Source organism: Anguilla anguilla, chromosome 7 (assembly GCF_013347855.1).
Source record: "Anguilla anguilla isolate fAngAng1 chromosome 7, fAngAng1.pri, whole genome shotgun sequence".
In the NCBI taxonomy this organism is placed as follows: domain Eukaryota; kingdom Metazoa; phylum Chordata; class Actinopteri; order Anguilliformes; family Anguillidae; genus Anguilla; species Anguilla anguilla.
The window spans coordinates 42814223-42828529 of NC_049207.1; the positions used below are offsets into that span (position 1 = coordinate 42814223).

General features: G+C 49.2%; 1 protein-coding gene across 9 annotated transcripts in view; it reads right to left on the minus strand.

Moving 5' to 3' along the window:
- apbb2b (amyloid beta (A4) precursor protein-binding, family B, member 2b) overlaps positions 1-14307 on the minus strand; it is a 106513-nt gene that overhangs the window by 85619 nt on the left and 6587 nt on the right. For all 9 annotated transcript variants that reach the window (XM_035425841.1, XM_035425840.1, XM_035425839.1 and 6 more), the window contains exon 2: positions 2997-3085. The gene's annotated coding sequence lies outside the window, so the exon portion shown is untranslated. The remainder of the gene's footprint in view (positions 1-2996; positions 3086-14307) is intronic.

Here is a 14307-nt window from a genome sequence, read left to right on the forward strand (position 1 = left end):
ATGGCAGCACAGTGCCGCAGTGTGCCTCATAAGCGTGCTTCTGTGTCTTTCCTTATGAAAACAGACCGGCTTCCTTTCGGCCTATCAAGCCATCTCCAAAAGTCATGCACTCCAGTCAAAAATAGCCGTCTGCTGACACCGTATCCCCTCTGCAAATAAGTTGTGCAACAAAAATAAACCCCTCAGAGTTAGAGGCTGACCCACTGATTTAATTTAACATCAAATGTGTTCCAAGGGGGGGGGGGGGGGTCTCACGAATTTGAGACGAACACGTCCATGATGTACTGTAGACGCACACACACTGAGACAGGCACACACTCACGCAGACAAAACAGACATGCACTGTGTCATCAGGATGACTGGGCATTTTTGTTTCAGAGATGTCTCTCTCTCTCTGTCACACACACATGAACACACCCACACAGATGCACACTCACACAGATGCACACACACACACAAGATACACAGATACACAGTCACACACAGAGCACACACACACACACACACACACACACACACACACACACACACACACACACAAAGATACACAGATACACAGTCACACACAGAGCGCACACATGCGCACACATGCGCACACACACGCACACGCACATGCACACACACACGCACACACACACGCACACACACACACACACACACGCACACACACACACGCACACACACACACACACACACACACAGAGCTCCGAAGGGGACAGGAGGACGCGCACAGACTCCATCCATCAGGTGGCCGTGACAGACGCTTGGCAGAGGGGCAGTTCGCCTGCGAGACTGGCTCTTCCCAGAAGAAAAATCCAGCTGAGCTGGAGCCGAGCCGGAGCGGGCCGAAATAAAAACTGCGCTGCTCTCGCCAGACCGCAACGAGGCCCCGCAGCTGCATGCGCAGCCCTACGCCTTCTGCGGAAGGTTCCGGAAGAGACAAAAAAAAAAACAAACAAAAAAAAAAAAACACACACAGCTCCGAGGATTGTCCTCCGAAGACATTCTCTTTAGTTCTCTTGCTAAAGATTACCCTTTAACACGAGCACACACAAAATGAGCATTCATTTTCTAAAACTTAAAATTGTCATCCCTAAGAGAAGCAATTAGATCCAACATATGGAGCAAAAACACTCAAAAGGAATCAGCTAACAAAGCTCACGTGCAACTCTTCAGCGTGTCAAAAAAAAGAAAAAAAGTCAAAATAAAATATTCAGACATGCAGACTTTGGCTGTAAGAGGATACAGTTGGGAGTGGTCGCACTGTTCACTGGTCAACCGATTTCAGAGTTGCGTCATCTCCCCTGAGACTGGAGATAGAGCCCAGCTGTTTCTCAATGGCGTTCGAGGTGGGACAAGACTCAAGCGTTTCTGTACGCCTCTTTCAGCCAAGGTCTGTGAGTCCTGTCCCAATCACTGCTTTCTGGACGCAACTCCAGAGCGCCAGACAAAGAATATTGGCCCACGGTGCGATCTCAAGGCTTTTTCTGAATGTTCATAACAGTGTGGAACCCGCGGCAAAATCTTCCAGACTTACACTCGAAAAGAGAGAGAGATCTGGCTTTTGTTGGCCTTGTCCACAGCTTGTGGTCTCCCAACGTTAAGCTTGCCCGGAGAAGACCGTGGACAACAGCCAAGGGACACGCAAAAATACCACGTTTCCGACAATCAGTCTCTAATGTCAGCCAGCTTATCTTCCATTTAAAAACTTATGGGGGAAACAAAACCCCGTAAAGTACATGTCACTCGCACAGATTTTCAGGAACAGCCGGTAAAATGCTTTTAAAGCATGAAATGTTTACAATGGAAGCACGGGCAAACAGTTCCAAAACCATACTCTACATTCCTTTCAAATCCTTCCAGATCTTTAACCACTGGCTATATCCAGGCAAAGAACTTTCCAGAGACGGAGGACTGGCTTCCCATTGTGCTGGCGGACTACGAGCATGCAGACAAAAGAGGCCCGACCACCGCGAGGACAGAACAATAGCCCGGGCCGGGCAGGATCTGGAATAACAATCAAACTCTCTCTGCGTCCAGCACCGTTCTGTCTGCAGAGGGAAATAACAACTGCAAGGGGAACAGATTGGCCTGAAGGAGGAGTCACTGTAAAACACACACACAGACAGGGATATACACACAACCACAGAAACGTATAGGCTACATACAAACACACACATATATACACACAACCACACAAAAGTATAGGCTACATACAAACAGGCGCATACAACACATGCACACAGACAGACACACAAACTCACACACTCTCAAACTTGCAACGGCATGTGCACACACACACACACACACACACACGCACATGCACACACACACACACACACACACACACACCAAACCGTTTACGCAACGAACATAGGCAGCTCAGCAATAATTCAGAGCTGGGTGGAACTGACCGAGCGGGCTGTCTCCCACGGTACGTGACACCGAGCGGCGAGCGCGTTTCCCGCTAAAGCCGCTATGAGGGGAAGTGCACAGCGGACGTTACTCCGCGGGGGGGGGGGGGGGGTCAGGGGCTAGGACAGGGCCGGATAACGGCCCTCACAGCACGCCCAACCCAAAGGAATGCATATGGAATCTCAACTACACTCCCAAAACACTCTCCTCAGTCCAAACCCAGTCATTTAGGCGTTCACTTCACAGCTTCTGTTTTTGGACACATCCACACAGTACTCTGTTGCCGTTTGCATGCGGGCAACCGATATCATTAGGTTCTGGTATTTCCTCCTCACAGGAATTGTGGGAAAGAACATGTGAGAGGAGTTTGAAGGAGCAACAGAAATATAAAACTATACTCTGTGGCGCAAGTCATACGGGCCTACTTGGGAAAGCAAAGTGGATGATTCTTTTGTGGATGAAAGAAACAGTGTAATTTTGCTAAAACAAGGTACTAAACCTTGCACTACTGCAGAATACATGGTCTAAAAGCCAGACACAGCTCACAGTGAAAGGAAATAACAAGAGCTCAGGATAACTACCTTTTGGAAGTCTATAGCCACTTCCACACTGTAGAGAAATGCCTTCACATCAGCTAGGTTGGGTCCACCTTTCAGGCAACAGCTTCAACCTTAAGAAAAGCAGAAGAAATGTATAGTTAGTCTATTAACAAACTCAGAACTTACAAAAAGCCCAATACATATACAATAATACAATAAGATTGTGAGTGATCTTTGTGTGAGCAAAGAATTACATTCTACCAAGAGGAATAGGCAACAAAAACTAGGCTATAGAACAGAATGCACACACAGCTACAGTAATGAATACCACTACAGCACCGTTACAGGTCATAAGCACCTATATCACCACCAGATAGAGCCCACAAGTACGTGAACATATTCAAACTACACTAGCCAGAAATGTTGCACGATCGCAAGGTCAACCAAGGAGAACGAGATGTCGAGACATTCCGAAACGTTTCGCACCACAAGGCCAGGTGGCAATGGAAGGAAAGGGTAAACGTCTCTGCCCACCTCAAGGGCCTGCTTTCACACTTTGCCTCCACACAATTCTAGCTTCCACTGAGGTTGGACTGTAGGTCTATGGTTCAGCTGGTAGAGCATCGCACTAGCAACGCAAAGGTTTGAACCCAGGGGACCACATATACTGAAAAATATATGAATTCATATACCATATGTCACTTTGGATAAAAGTGCCTGCTAGGTAGCATCTATATATATATATATATATATATAGAACTTATAACTAAACTGCATAGGCCAAAACTGAAAAGCGAAATGCTCAGTATTCAAATCAGCTCTGATGGAACACAATGCGCCCTCATAAACTGAGTTCATTTTTTACTGAACGTATTTATTGCATAAAAACTGGAAACAAAATCCAGCCACGTGCGGCACAGCTGGGGAGCAGAAGGACGCGCCCGTATCGGGGACGGGCGGGTCACTGCATCGGCGGGCCTGGCGAGCGGGCGGACTCAAAATTCCTCTTCCCCGCGCTAGTCTCTGGCACAATGGGCCCGGGCCAGGCACCTGCTAATTAAAGTTTTCCATTAGGAGCGTGGCGGCGGAGGCCTGTGGGCGGACTGAGAATGAGGGAGAGTCGGGGAGATAAGGAGAGCTGCCAGAGACAATTAGGAGCCCATCGGAGCCTTTCCCCGTTTACAGCTTCGCTGTCTGCACGGGGCGAAGCGGAGGCTGCTGGCAGAATGCAGAAAGAGAGAGAGGGAGAGAGAGAAAGAGAGAGGGCGCGAGAGAGGGCTAGAGAGAGAGAGAGGGAGAAAGAGTGAGGGGGAGAGAGAGGAAGAGAGAGACAGTGGGAGAGCGAGAGGGAGAGAGAGGGAGAGAGAGAGAGGTAGAGGAAGAAGAAGAGAGGGGGAGAGAGAGAGGTAGAGGGAGAAGGAGAGAGGGGGAGAGAGAAGCCGGGAAGGGACCGAGCGTTCGGAGGATTGCCCGTCTCCAAGGAGCCATCACTCTCTTTAAAAGGCACCGAGGAAATCAGCAACCCGGGCAAAGGATTTCGGTTGGATGAGGTGCGGGTAGCAAGGCAGTCCCGTTGTCCTTGCGAAATCGCAAATTCAGCAGTCTTATCGCAGCGGTGCTATCTCCGCTACGCAGGAGAAACGCTGAGTTTGGCTGCTGGGGCTTTGATTGGCCCCTTCACAACAGACGCACATAAATCGGCCCCCGCGAGCCTCCTTGTATGTCCGGCTGAACACTTTCCCTGAAGTTCAACTCAAGAGTATTTCTAGACTTTCTCTACAGAACTTCTAAGTGACTTCAGCTGCTTTAACATAAGCCATTTTTCAAAATAAAAGTCTTACATGTGTTTTAAGCACCACATTTAGTTGACACGAGGAGGTAGCCTAATACCTGATTGAGATGCTATGCTGATATGATGACTGAGACAGTTAAGGGGGAAAAGAAAAAAATGTAAAATTTTCCATGCGTTTTAAAATACAAATAGATTACTGTTCAGAGTTTGGATTTGACTGTGTGTCAATGGGCCATCTAATTATTTCACCACTTCAATAACAGCCACGGTCCTTGAGGATAGAACGGCTGTGCACGCGGCACACTGAATTAACAAGTACCAGGATGGGTGGGCGCTAAACTGCTACCACCTAGCTTAAACCGACAGAATTCTGCGGGGAACAGGAACGCAACCTCTAGAACATTCTACAGTCTAGGCGATAAATCCAAGCGACGGGGGTTTTCATCACCTCAATGCATGTCACCCTGTCTTCTCACATCTCAAGAGCGGTCCCCCGATTCACAGCATCCGGGTCACGCGGAGCATTTCGTCAGCGTGAAAGGCTGCACGACAAGCCGCATGAATATTATTACACCCTGCTAATGAAACACCTTCTAATTTCGACTTTGCGTCCCTTTTAACGCCCCTCGGCTTAAATCGGGGAAGTCGTTCGCAGGCGTGCGACGGAGCGAAGCCTCCAAAAGCCGCTCCTTCAGGATTTTACGAACGCGCAAAGCTAAGACAGGGTCCCCGTAGCCGAGGGAGGCAAGCCCATCCATTTCATAGTGTGGGTTTCAGCCAACCGGGTTTTTCTCACGATTCCTCCCACCCAAAAAACATAGCAGGCAGACAAACTGAGGAGCACTGATAAATGTTCAGAAAATCCACGGGTTTCAAATCCGCAAGGGCTCCAGTCAGCCTGTTGCCACAGCGCTGAGAGCTCGCCATTCCATCACGCTCGCCTGTCAGCAAAGAATCTGTCCGGACTGTCGGATTCTGCCTCCAAACCGAAACGAATGGTAATGACCGGCTGAGTCTTGACTTGTCTTGTCACACACCTAAAAGGTACAGGCTCCGGAAAGTCCGGGGTCGCCTTTTAAGGAGCGCCGCACTCCCTTTTTGTGTGCAATTCAATTAATCGTGTTGGCCTTCACTTGCCATGAAGCAGGGAGCACGGCTGCTAAATGCCACAGTGCTTCGCCGCTACAGGATTAGCGCGGTTGACTGTGCACTAATACCTCTCAATCACGCGTACATAAATGGGGAGCCCCGGTGATTGACAGACGCGTAATGACGGACTACGCGCAGGTCGATTAATAATGCATTCCTCCCCCCGTGGGTCTGCTTCCAATCACTTGACCTTTTCGCTCAGCCATGCTCGTGTGAGTGTGCGCGCACGTGCGTGTGCGTGTGCGTGTGTGTGTGTGTGTGTGTGTGTGTATGTGTGTGTGTGTGTGATGGGCCAACCAGAGATATGGCCAAGCTACTGAGTCAATCTAAAACAGCATCCATGTTAATTTCACTAAATCTTTAACATATAAACACTCGTTAAAAAGGCAGTTGGGGGGAATGTCCTAATAAAAAAAGTTGGCCAACTCTTGTTGAAGTGACAAACCACATGCTCAGGAACAGAATCCGGTCCACGTCCGCGGCAACCACAGCTGGCGGCCTCACAAGGCATGGCATAATCAGCCGCAATGCCCCCCCCCAAGGGGGGCCGGATTTTGTCCGCAGTATCGATACTTCCGGTTGGACAAGCACCTGCAGCCTGACCAACCGGAAGCGTCCTTCTTGCGGACCGTGCACACCCGTGTATGACGCATAGCCTTCCAGGCAATGACCGTGCAGCTCAGCTGGTGGACTGAAGAATGAAAAAGAGCAGCAGCTGGCAGAGTACACTACAGAGAACGCAAGTGTGAGTCCCCCGAAGTGACAAAGGACATCGCAGGGATGGGACAGGCCTCAACAATAAGACCAAGCGTTCCAAATTGGGAACAAAAAGGTAAATGAAAAGTGGTACAATTCGGTTTGGAAAGTTAAAACGACCAGTGTTTTAGTGAATAAACTAAGTGTGTTTTCGTATGACAAATACATATATATGTATTTTAATTTTGAGCCCACCACCACCCTGCCATGTAGGTCAACTTTATTATGGTACAATACTTAAGCATTGAACTTTTATGTGACCCCCCTCCTGCCTCAGGTTGCAGGTTAGTGTGACAGTGTGCAGGCACCCTCCTCCCCCCACCACCACACACCCACCCCACACTACAAAACTCACTCCTGTAGAACTAATGCTGTATGCAAACACGACCAACTACCCCTTCACTGAAAGCATGCGACCAGAACAGAGAGATAGAGGGACAAGAGAAGACAAAGGGGGAATGATAGAGAGACAGACATGAGGGCGGTTGAAAGAGAGTGAAAGGGAAAGGAAGATCAAGACGCTCCCACGGGGGGGAAAAAAAGGGACTGGCAAGACAGGTGACAGGCAGCGACCCCAGATAACGTTTCAAAACAAGTTCGAATTTCAGCCGTCTGTCTCCCCCCCTGACCCTGCACAGAAGGGTTCAGAGTCCTGGAAAACCATAGATGTTACACCGCTTCAGGACATGCCTCCAAGTTCCCAGAAACCCTTCGCCCAACACGACAAAGGAGCTTCTTATGGCAACAAAGCAGACAGATTAGTCAGTATGCCTTGCAAATATTTTTTAGAATAAGCCTACTTTGCACTACTCTTTGCTGAGTCCATGTGATCAATAATGCAGTCTTCATGTGGACTTTTTACATTTCACATTAAAATGTTATTTATATTATTTATTCCCGCATTCCCTTATCTAAGGACATTTCCAGCACAGCAAAAAAAACAGATAAACAGAAAAGCCAAACAAGAAGGCGCAAAGCACCGTGAAGCGTAAACTAAACTGGAATTCAACAGAGCCACCCAAGTAGGCCCTAAAACTCAACTCCCCTGGCATGTGTCCAGGGTAAACTGAATAGTAATGGTAACCAGTGGCAAACAATCAGGGCAAGAAACAAACACCAGTAGGTTGTGCTGCTGGTGTCAGATTGGAACAGGTCTAGACTCCAAAGTAGGTAGTCAGAAGAGCTAAGTCTCCAGAAGGTCACAGAAGGTGAAGAGGGACCAGAGAATACTATCCTAATTGTGGTAGATGGCTAACTAATCACAGGTGGCCACCATGAATATCGCTGATGAATTTTCATCTGCCGTTGATTCTAATGGTAGCAAAACAAGCCCGGTCAAATGAATTGGGTCATTTACTCCAAATCTGGGCCACAAAGAGACGCTACGCATGACTTGTGCATTCACAGAGAAGCACAAACATTTAGGCGGTGGAAATTCATCCTTCAGCCAGCTTTTGCCAGTGGAAATACGACATGCCAATAATGCGCGGCGAGTCAGCATTTTCCAGCGCTCTCAAACTCCGCTTCTCTCTCTTTCTATGAGGCACAGGAGAGCAAGATCATTGAGGGGGGAAAAAAAAAAAAATCTGAAACAAAAAGACAGGAAAGGAGGGAAACTGAGCGCTGAGGGAAGGGGGAGCGGATTACAGGCTGGCAGCGGCAGCTGGCCGGGTGTCGACTGAGCCTCGAGAGTTCGAAGAGAACTCCCGTTTCTCCCGTCTCCGAAAATTAGCCTGAAGACGGTTGTTTTTCTAAAACAGGCAGGCTTCCAAGCCGCGCCCGGGGAATGCAGGCACGGTGGGAAAGGGATGGGGTGGGTGGGTTTGGGGGGAGTGGGGGGAGTTGGGTCTCACAGGGCTGGGACGCTGCCAGCCCCGTCCGTACGAACGAGAGCCCGGCCCGCAGCTGCATACCCTCCGGGTAAGGGGCCCCTGGGGGCCCGAGCCTCGCCCGAGCCACCGGACCCGAGAGGAGCCCTTCTGCACTGCTGCTAATGAGGGTCGGGCAAAAACACAAAAACCGCCGAGCTGGACTAGCTTCGCCGTCTGAGGCGCGCCTGGCGGGCTTTCTTCACGGCCTCTCGGCCCGCGATTGGAGGAACCGGATCGCAAAAAACACAGCTTTTTTCCCCCTTTCTTTTTTTTTTTTTGGAAGGACCTAAAACGCAGACGTCCCGACGAAACGGCGCGCAGCTCAGACGCCGCATCTGCTCTCCTCGGGCTAACGTCGCCCGCCCTTTAATTGCGCGCTAGCGCGTAGCGCCGGGAGCGGCTTCTGGAAACGCGCGTCCTGGCTGCAGCTGTCCGGAACCCGGGCCTTCCTCTGGGGACAGGACGTGCCTTTCGGCTCTGCTCAGAGGAGGAGGAGGAGGAGGAGGAATGCGGGCCGGAGTCATTTATTTTACAGGAAAAGAGTCTCGGCTGCAGCAGGCTGTGCAGAAACAAGTTCTGAGCAGGGTACCGCAAGGACCAGGATTAAGTGAGAGTTCACCCCTTAAAGACAGCCAAGCAAAACCCCAGAGCAGGTTAGATTCTCCTATCTCTGGCACAGATAACATAGTTGGGCAAAGCAAGCATTTATTTAAAAAAAAAAAAAAAACAACCGCAACAAGGTTTGTTGCTTAAACACAGAACACAAAACCCAACACATTTTCTCTTGGTTTTTCCTCCTCCTGGAACAACCCTTGGATATATTTAAAGCCAAGGCGTGATCACACAATGCCTGCTGCTTTAAATAAGCCCTGTGAATCAGCTTCGCGTCCGCTTTTTTGTTTTTTCCTCCCGGGACTGTTTTGTACCCAGAGGGCCAAGATACCTCGACGGCGGGGCGGGATCCGAAAGGAGCCGAGCGTTACCGCGAGCGACGCAGCGGGCGAGACGCGCGAAGCGCGGCAGGAGCAGGACCGGGCTGGAGTCCTGGAACGCGGCCAGGCCGCGCGACTCCACCGACCGGCCGAATATTAATTGCGCCGCAGCTTTTTTTTTACCGACACGTCACCGTCCGCAGGAGGCGGACCCCGATGACGTCACCATCCCCCCCCCCCCCCCCGCCAACCCCCCTTCCCCCGCCCCAGACATGGCGCAGGCCGGCGGCTGCTGCTGCAGGGAGGTCGGGTCAGGGAGACGGGACCCCAGGGAGGCGGGGAGCAGACTGCAGCAGGATCCTGGATGCTGTCCGCGTCCAAGGTTAAAACGAGCGTCTGGAAGCCGATACACTAGACACTGAAAGCGTGTTTCACCGAGAGCTTAGCGTGCTACCGGTGCTGGTCTGGACCACTGTTCTGTACAGGGCTCCAGACGGGCTACATAATCCCACTAGGGTGCTGTGGGGAGGAGCTTAGAGCCCACCCAACATAGCTCAGGAGGTAAGAGTGGTTGTCTGGCAGTCGGAGGATTGCCGGTTCGAACCCCGCCCTGGGCGTGTCGAAGTGTCCCTGAGCAAGACACCTAACCCCTCACTGCTCTGGCGAATGAGAGGCATCAATTGTAAAGCGCTTTGGATAAAAGCGCTATATAAATGCAGTCCATTTACCATTTACTTCCCTATCCACACCTTAATTTACCACAGCCCTCAACAAGGGAGAAAGCTTAAAGTCATTCAGCATCACGCAGCCGAGTACATCCACCCCTTTCACACACACACATCTATCAGACTCCCCCGCCCATAGGATTGGGCCCATCCCACCCATCCACCTCGGATGCCTGGAATACCTCCGCATTTCACGCAGCCCGCCTTACGACGGCGCCTATTCACTCAAACGAGCCCCACTGTCGGCTAACGGCGCTTTAAAGGCGACCCCGGGGTCGGCCGCGAACGGCCGGCCGTCAGCCATCCCCCCCCCCACCCCCGGCGGCGGCGGCGGCGGCTGAGCTCTCCGGTAAGAGCGCATCATTAGCGCCCCGCGTTTCTCCCCGGGGGACCTAGCGCTGGCCGTCACTCGCCCAAGCCTGCAGCGCTAAAACCTCCGGAATGTTCCGTCGCGGCAGTTTAAAAAACCCTGGATGAGCACACACGAAAGTATTTATAGTCCCAGGATCAAGGTGCGGCCAAAAGAAACATGACGACAAGCCCGACGAAGATTCGGCCATGAACAACGAAGAATGACACCGTGAGGGATTCTGAGGTCCGTCCACACATTCTTTTCTGAGGCTATAACGTTTCCAAGAAAGGGTCAGGTCTAATTTTTTTTCCCAAGGTCTTTCAGACATTTTGATACATTTTTGGACTCTTTCGGAGACAAAGCAAACATTTCCACTGGAATTAAACGCATAGACAAAAATTTGAGAAAAGTTTTCTTGCACAAACACTGCTTTGGCACACTTGTCAGTACTGAAGTAAGGCATATTGACACAGAAAACATTACTGAACACGTCTCTGTAATGGCAAACAGCAAGCATTTTAATCAAACATTTTAAGGCTGCAAGTAAACAGCTGTGTTATAATGTAGGACATAGTGTTAAAAAAGGAAAGATATAAAAGCAAACTGCAAAAAAGTGGCTTTTTAAAATACATAACGTACTACAAACAAACTTTTAAAATCAACAGAATAACATAGCCTAATGCAGAATATTGTTGGAACAGAAAGAAATTCTTGACTGGTTTAGAGATATGACTAAAACCGCCTAAAAAGGCCTGTAATGGACTCCAAACAAGCAGAATGCATTGTCTTTATATATTGTCTGTCTGTGAGGGGGAGGGGGTTGCAGTGTGGGGCAGGATACATGATGTATTTGCCATACCGAACTACATTTCCCATGACAGAATCGCACGGTTCCAACAAACACAAAGCTCAATCACATAGACCGCTGAAAAATGACACTGCTCGAACATAAAAAGGAGTCATGGCCAAACACCTGGTTTGAGCAAGCTCCGCTACATTTTTCTGAACTAGTGTAATAATAATACTCAGTCACAAAATAATAATACACAGCAAACGCTGCAACACATGTATGGAACTGCAGGCTAGTAAGGCAATAGTGTGCAATTACCGATAGGCCCAACATATCGGTATTCAAGAAGCAAAGAAGGTTTAATCACAGGAATGTGTGTCAGGCAGCTGAGTCATTCGCAACAGATTTACTGGAGGACCATAAATGCTGGCTAACTCACCGCATACTCTGAAGAAGTGTGGAAAATGCTACTCCCTGCCCACACTACATTTGCACAATAATCTGCTCGTTCATTAACCTCATGAGAAAACCGCTAGTTAATGCATGCGTTTCAGTCTGGTTTCAGCTTAGCCTCAGAATTAGCATTCTAAGGACAAATAAGAGGAGCAGACGAAAGCTGTGCGTAGGATACATATTTAAGGCGGCAAAGTTTAATCTGAAACGGCAGGACAGGTCTGCTTTGAGCCCGCCAAGGCTAGGGTAACTTCAAACTGGTCTTCAGCAATGCGCCAGGTACCCTCAGGCAACCAGCTGTTCTCACCAAGTGACAGACCGCTCCTCCAATCTGCGCTAGACCTGCTGTACTACCGCCTCTCCTGAAGCATAGAGAATAATGACCGGCTCACTGGAAAAAGCATCAGAGGAGAGCGCACACTTCAGCGGCAGTGATCCTTGCACGGATGGGTGACACGCAGGCAACTTGATACGGCGCGAGCGGTGATTCATAATGCTGTCACTTCCAGCCAATTAGCTAAAGGATGATTAAAGAAAAGAACCTTATGCTCGAGAGCGAAGACATTAGCGACAGACAAACGACTCCATCAGGAGCGCCCTAAATGTTTGCTGGTGCAACAAAAACAATTTACTTGCTTACCTTTAAAAAAAGATTTCCCCCCCTGAAAAAAAGTTAACGTAAAACAGGTCCGAGCCTGCAGTAGTACTGCTGTAACTTGGCAGCTGGAAAACTGCTTATCTCTCTTTCTCTCTCCCCCCCCGCCACCCCCACTCAGCTGTGAACAGCAGTGCGATACGATGCTTGTACAACAACTCTGGGCAGTCGGCAAAGCTCCAGCATCTAGCGACCCGACAACAGTCCACAAAGCCTTGGGAATGATGACATTATCAGTCAGATAAGCATTTTCTGTGTAATGCGGACCTCCCTGCCAGCTGTGCCTCTGCGCTGCCAAGAACAATGAGTTTATCTCCGGCAATGACTGCACAACCCTGGCCTCTGAGCTCTCACCATCGGTGGAGGGGTTTCGGGAAGGGAGGGGGTGGGGGAAATGAGGCACACCCACACAAATAAAACGCCCTGAGAAACCGCAGAGGTACTGAGAGAAAGGGCACAGGCCCCTCGACCGTCATTTCAGTTTAACACTGCAATCAGGTTTACAAGAGGAAGCGCTGTACTTTAGGACCCAGAACGTCTGGACGCCGTCAAAGTCAGACACTTCTGTTCTCCAAGGACCCTGTCCTGCAGAAGGCCACGAACCATCATGCAAACGCATTCACACTGATAATTTGGAGTTGCGTACTGGTCTTGACGTTGGTCTTGGCACGATGAAGGGAAGGGAAGTCGATGTCCCCCCCGCTCAAGCCTCGCCGCCCCAGCGATGACATCGCCGAAGATTAGAGCCTTTGAAGACGCACTGGAGTTAATGAGGACCGGCTGAGACCCAGGCGAAACTGGGGAGCCACCAAGCAAGCCACCCACTTTGAGTTCCAGACATGCCTCCTCTTCCTGAATGAGTTCCAGCCATTTCCCCTCCGGTCGCCAGTGTTCCAAGCCACACCCTCTCACGCCAGAATTCTGGCCACACCCACTCGCTCTTCACCAGTACTCTGTGGGACTAATGCAAATTAAAAGTCCGCAAACCGGAAATATTTTCACGAAAATGTTATTTAAACATTGATAAGAGGTGGCCAGCTGCTCAAATTAAATGCGCTACAGGACTAATTAGAACATTTGTAGGCCTGTGTGAGTAATGGACTGACTGAATGGCTACCAATGGAAACGCTTACATAATCCAAAAAATATTTTATTACAAAGTACTGCCACATTTTGGAACTATATGCATTTAAAATAAGCTTCTTAGACACTCATGGGAACGTGAGGCCTCACTGTTGGACGTGGCCAAACAAATTGGTAAAGGGAGGGTACAGCATTAGCTTTGTTGCTGAAAATTCAATTTGGACAGCTGCAAAAGATGCACTGATCTTTGTCAGACAGCAGAAAAAGCTTGCACCATTAGGCATGTACTGTGACACCAAACGCACAGCCTTACATCTGATACCGCTGTCTGCAATCGTACGTATTTGCTTTTATTCATCGCTGCCTTTTTAAAAGTACACTTTTTTGTAATGTTGCTTCCATTGTTATATGTAAATATACTTTACCCAAATTCATTTAAATGGACTAAGACATCCAGGCAGGATTTTTATAGAACAAGCAGTTGCTATGGTCTCAACTAATGAAGTATATTAGGGTGAGTGGGGGGAAAAATGTAGCTAGCTTTAGTGAAACCTGATCTCTGTTGTTACCATGACAGGACAAATGTATGTGCAAGCTTTCAGGGGATTCTGAGGGGGTCACGAAGACCTAGGGTTGAGTTCACCCAAAATGACATATTTGTCTCTGCCGAAAAATCGTTTCAAAACACTCTTCAAAAGAAAAGATTTTTTTTTTTTTTTTTTTTTAAATCTCTTAAACTCGAACCACAATGACGTTTGTAAGTGTATGTATGTACATATGTCTTGTATGTATCGT